The sequence below is a fragment of the Arachis ipaensis genome, chromosome B05 (assembly GCF_000816755.2).
Source record: "Arachis ipaensis cultivar K30076 chromosome B05, Araip1.1, whole genome shotgun sequence".
In the NCBI taxonomy this organism is placed as follows: Eukaryota; Viridiplantae; Streptophyta; class Magnoliopsida; order Fabales; family Fabaceae; genus Arachis; species Arachis ipaensis.
Window position 1 is genome coordinate 122,014,618 of NC_029789.2, and position 5,817 is coordinate 122,020,434.

Sequence of the window (5,817 nt, forward strand, 5' to 3'; positions counted from 1 at the left end):
TTTTTTTTATAAGAATTTAAAATGATAGTTTTACCTAACTGCATCTTGTAGAATAGGAATAATAACTAATGAGTTGGACTATATGAGAGGTCGGACAGGAAGACACTACAAATGAGATTGTTGTCCAACTGTTGATGGTTTTAAAACATTGTAGAGACTAAATATGTGTGCAATTCTCTAAATTTGCGCATCTCCCTAACGAATTAAAATGGAGTCGGTAGACATTCTTTTCAAAATAATAATGATAAACAAAAATATACTTTAGACATTGAATAGTGACTTAATTACCAATATCCGATATTCTGTCGAGGACAACACGGAGACTCCAAGAATATTCTGCTGCAGATTGCCTGCAATTCACATGTTACTTTGATCGATCCGACTCCATAACCATGTACTCAACACTTCTCTTTACTTTTGAATCTGTGATCAATGCAAAATTTCATACCACCGTCTGTGTTGTAATCGTCTCCACCTTCATTGAAAAATGGAGTTTTCTCATGCATCGCGTCCAGATCTAATGTATAAAAGTGGTTGGGTACAACTGACAACTCTGGAATTGATTTTGGGTAGGAAGAAGATATAGAGTTGTTCCACTGACAGGAGTCTCTGGTACAAACTCCTCCTCATCATCATCCTCAGAAGAGCTACTTTCGTTGCTATGAACAACATACTCTTCATCCGATTTCTCGCTGTCCACGTCCATGTGTACCACTGGACTAGCACAGTGTAGAGGTGGGTCATCCTGAACAAAATTTGAGTGTCCAAAACTACCACCACCAACATTACCAACCTCCGCAAAAAGCTCTATCACTTATTCGGCTATGATTCTCTCGTGGACATCAAATATCAAACGCACATGCTCGTGGCTATCAAGCCAAAAAATACGAAACCTGACTCGATTTTCTATCGGTGCTAACAACCTATATCCAATTCTTCCAACCTCCTTTGTCCTATTAGCATCGAGACTTGTCAATATTAGACTCTTTAACTCAGATAAAGAGCTTAGTCTCCAAGTGCGAAAGAGAATAGGACTATCACACTCAAACACAACTCCATTGTCACTATTTCTCATGTGACAATTGCAATATACATTTACAACAATATATCCACTACCACTAGACATTTTTACTAAATTTATTGAAAAGACGGAGAAGAAAAAGTAAAAGTTTTGTGGAGAACACTAATGCTTGCAGATCCTTTTATAGTTGGTCGAAATTTATCGTACTCTATCTTGTTTAGAGTGTAAATGAAATAATTTTTCACGTATCTTATTTACACTGTAAATGAGTTGAGTTTAAGTGTATCTCGTTTAAAGTGTAAATTAATTGAGATACATATAATTCATTGTCTCTCATATATCATGTGTGTAAACGTGATACGTTCAACGCAAAACATGACTTATCTCGTTTACATTGTAAACGAGGTACACTTAAACTCAAGTCATTTACAGTATAAACAAGATAAATAAAATGATGCAAATTAATAAATATTTTATAAATTATATATATTAATAAATAAAAAATTAAATTATTTATTTAAAAAAAATCGATGTTAGCTACTCATAATAATATTCTAATAAAGGAATTTGGAGCAACAGATAAACTCAGAAAATTCAAGAATAATACCATGATTATTAGAAACCAAAAGAAGATATTAGAGAAAATAATCTGTTTATTTATTATGTGAATCTATTATGTGTCATATAATAACAATAACAGGTACCACATATTTATAAGTGTCAAATAAATTAAAAGAAATTACAAAAATAATTATCTAATTTAAATTTAACTATAATTTTAAATTAAATCAAACTATCTGAAATAAATATTCTGGCCTCCAAATTTATTGGAATACACATTTTGTAAAATGGATATCGAAATGTATTTTTGCCATAAACTATATAAACCGCGACAGAGGTCCGCGGTTTACGAATGCACGTAATTCACTAAAGGGGTGTCGCGGTTTATGTGTGATTTGCAAACGTGCATAAATCGCTACAGGGGTCTAGTGGTTTATGCTTTAGTGTGGACTTAGTTCATTTTTCATGGAGTATGAGTTATTGGATGAAACTTTCGTATGCCCTTTTTATGTATGGCGCAACATAAGTTGGTGCTTTGATTTAATTGAAATTAGTCTCTTAAACGCATAGAATTACCAACAAAATTAGAACACCTTTATTCAAGAGAATCACAACTACATAGAGAATCGCTAACAATAACCACATCATCGTAAAACGAACAGTAAGTACAACTTTACTTAACATTTATACATGGAAAAGCATAGACGAAAACAGGACAAAAACACATAAGAAAAGAAAAATGAAAGCTAATCATGACGACCCAATGACACCTATGCCTCGGCTCTGGGTGCGGATCCTCGCTGAGGGAAAGTCCTGTGAGTGTGTCCTGTCTGCCTGCATAGCCCACATCGCTTTGGCTGACTAGTATCAGCCTCATCCATGGTGTTATAGATTCTTGTTGACTTCGGTCACCCTTCTCTGGCACTCCTTATGTTAGGATCAGGAACGACAGTAGGACCATTGTACGGTGGCTACATACCCTCTGGAGCAGGGGGTAAAAACCCCATCCGATATACACTGAACACCTTACTCATGGTATAAACCTCATGGACGTACATAGCCCAATCTAACTGGGACTGAACACAGCATGCAATCGCATGGCAGCATGGGTAATGGAGAGCTTGAAAGTATCCGCAGTCACAAGTGTGATCTCTGAGGGAAACCCAATACGTCCCAAGCAAAAAGTTACCGGTAGGAGTCGTCTCAGCCACGATATACTCAGAATGATGTCTGTCAAACAGAGTAACCGTACGTGAAGCACCTCGAATCTTTCAAGTTGCGCTCTATCGCCTTGACCAGCGTCTGGCAAAACCGTTGGCCTGACCCAACTGTGCCTCTGTTGTCTGCCCTCGGACGACAAAAAGCTCTGCTAACCTCCTATATGTGGATTTCACAAGTGCAGTAACCAGCAGATTCCATGTCCCCTTTAATACAAAGTTAACCCACTCGAAAATATTCATCGTCATGTGGCCGAACAGTCTGTCTCCATCTTGGTGTTGGGTCCACTTATCGTACTCTAGTCGGTTGGCCCAATCACACATGGCCGGATTCTCAGTCCTCAAAATATCAAACCAATAGTCAAACTCTGCTTCAATCTTGGCATACACCGCATTCACGAGCAGCCGCCTTGCATCCTGGCCCTTGAAACTGAGAGCAAAATTAGCTGCAACGTGTTGAATGCAATACGCTCGATATGCATGAGGCGGTAGCCAACTACTGTCTGGTGCCTCTAGTGTAGCCTTAATGCCGTTGTGTCTGTCAGAGATCACCGGAATGCCTTCTTGTGGGGTCACATGTTGACGCAAGTGGGATAAGAAAAAAGTCCACAACTCAGCATTCTCCCCCTCAACAAGTGCAAACGCAACTAGAGAAAAGACGATGAAAGAACTCTGTAGACTCATCAACCTCATCACCTACACGCACTAGAGAAGTCTTCAACAAAGCAACGGTTCCGTCCATCATTGCTTGCATCCCAAGGATCTACTGGGGCAACTCAACATACAACTCTTTCCAATCCCCATAGATCTGTGCGACTGCCATCTGCTTTACCTTCCACACCTTCCTATAACTAGGCCTGAATCCATAGGTTGACTCAGTAGCTTCTTGCAACACCTTTATCGTAACCAAGGTTCTGAAAATCGGATCGGACCGGCCGATTTGACTAGTTTAACTGTGAACCGGCGATGCAAGCGGTCCGGTCCTCCTCCAATAACCGCTGGTGAAAAAACCGCTAGAAAATTGGTGAACCGGCCAAAAACCAGCCGGTTGGGTTGGACCAGTAACCGGCCGATTCCTCTAAAATGACCCCATTTTTAATTGTTTTAAAAAAAATGAAACCCGACCTGGACCCACTCGTGACCCTAAACCTCCCCTTCTTCCCCCATTCATTCATCTCAGTCTCACACTCTCACTGACAGTGAACCCTAGCCCTCTTAAGCATTCCCAGCCTAGTAGCCGTCCATCGTCGCCGGGGTTCTCAGGACGTCAGCGCCACTGCTGTCTCTTGGTCTCTTCCCCCATTCATTCATCTCAGTCTCACTCCACTCGTGAACGGTGAACCCTAGCCCTCTGAAGCATTCCCAGCCCAGTAGCCCTCCATCGTCGCCGCAGTCCTCAGGTCGTCAGCGCCACCGCCGTCGCCTGGTCCTCAGCACCGCCACTCTTCCTCTTCGTCTTCGCTGGCCTCTCGAACCCAGGTGAGTGACTCTACGTCTTCATCTTCTTTGAACTTCTTCTTCAATTTTTGTTCCATAATTCTTCAATTCATCTTGGGTCTTGGGTCTGCGCTCTTCGTTCTTCGGTCTTCTTAGAATGTATGGTTCTGATTTCAGAACACCTAATATTGCTATTTTAGTATTTTTCTTCTTTGTAATTGTTAATTTGTTACTCTGTTTTAGTCCAGAACACCTAATATGCTGGAAACTTACTCTGTTTTAGTCCAGAACACCTAATTTGTTACTCCGTTTTAGTGTTCATTGTGTTTTGTTAATGGTGGAAAGTGGAAACTTACTCTGTTTTGCAATATTGTTGAATGCTGTAGGCAGAATTGCTGTAGGCAGAATTGCTGATATGGTCTTGTGTTGTGGTTAAGAACATGCTGTTAATTTTCATTGTGTTTGGCTCCTGCTTTAGGTTAAGAACGTGGTTAATCATTGTGTTGTGGACTTGTGGCTCCTGTTTTTAATTGCTGATGGCTCCTAACATGGTTAATCATTGTTGAGTCTGTCCTGTATTTGCCGATGGTTGAAGTTTTGTTCTGAATGTTTGAAAGTTGGTTCTGGATCTGTTGCTGTTGCTGATGGTCCTTGAAGTTTGGTTCTGAATGTTTTGTTACTCTGTTATGCTGCTGTTGCCGTTTTTTAATTTTTAAGTATGATGTTTCTGAATTTTTGTTGAAATAGTTATTGATTTCAGGGTTTAGAGTGATTATTTGTTGCTGGTATTTAACTTTTGTTGCTGCTTCTTTTTTCTTTCTGACTCTGTTAAGTTCTGTTAAGTTGCTACATTCAAACTTGTGCATTGGCCTGTTCATCTTCACTTGAAATAACAAAAAGCTTCTCATATGATGATCTATTAACTACCTGATTTTCTGGTACCATTTCTTTTGTTATGGCTTTAGCTGAAGAAGTTAGAGGGGCTAGATGAGGAGACATTGATGCCTCAGAAAACACCACCACCATCAACATATCCTTGTTACTTGAAGGTTTTTCTTAGCACAATAGTTGAAATCACAATCATAATTACATAATATGTTTAAATAATTATCCCAAAAAAAAAAGAAACTCACAAGAACATCTTGAGATTTTGATGATTGATAAATCTTTAGGTTGACATTTAATATTTGATATTTCTTTATACTATTTAACTTGAGTTTGTATATTAATAAGATTATATGAATTTGATTGATGAATTTAATGTTGTTTCTTAAATTTGAAACCTATTTTAATATTTATATTATACTATAATTATATTTTAGAATGTTTATTTATAATTTATTTATTATTTTATTTTAAAACAATTTTTTCGGTTGAACCACCAGTTAGACCGATTGGACCAATAAACAAGTGAACCAGTAGCTAGAGCGGTTTGATGACCGGTCCAGTTTTCCGAACCTTGATCGTAACCGCTGCATCCGCCCTAACCAACAGATAGATCCTCGCACAAATTACGTGGTAATCGAGCTGTCGGTGGTCGCTCGAAATCGAAGTGCCAGGCAAGTGTGAGCTCCGTTGTAC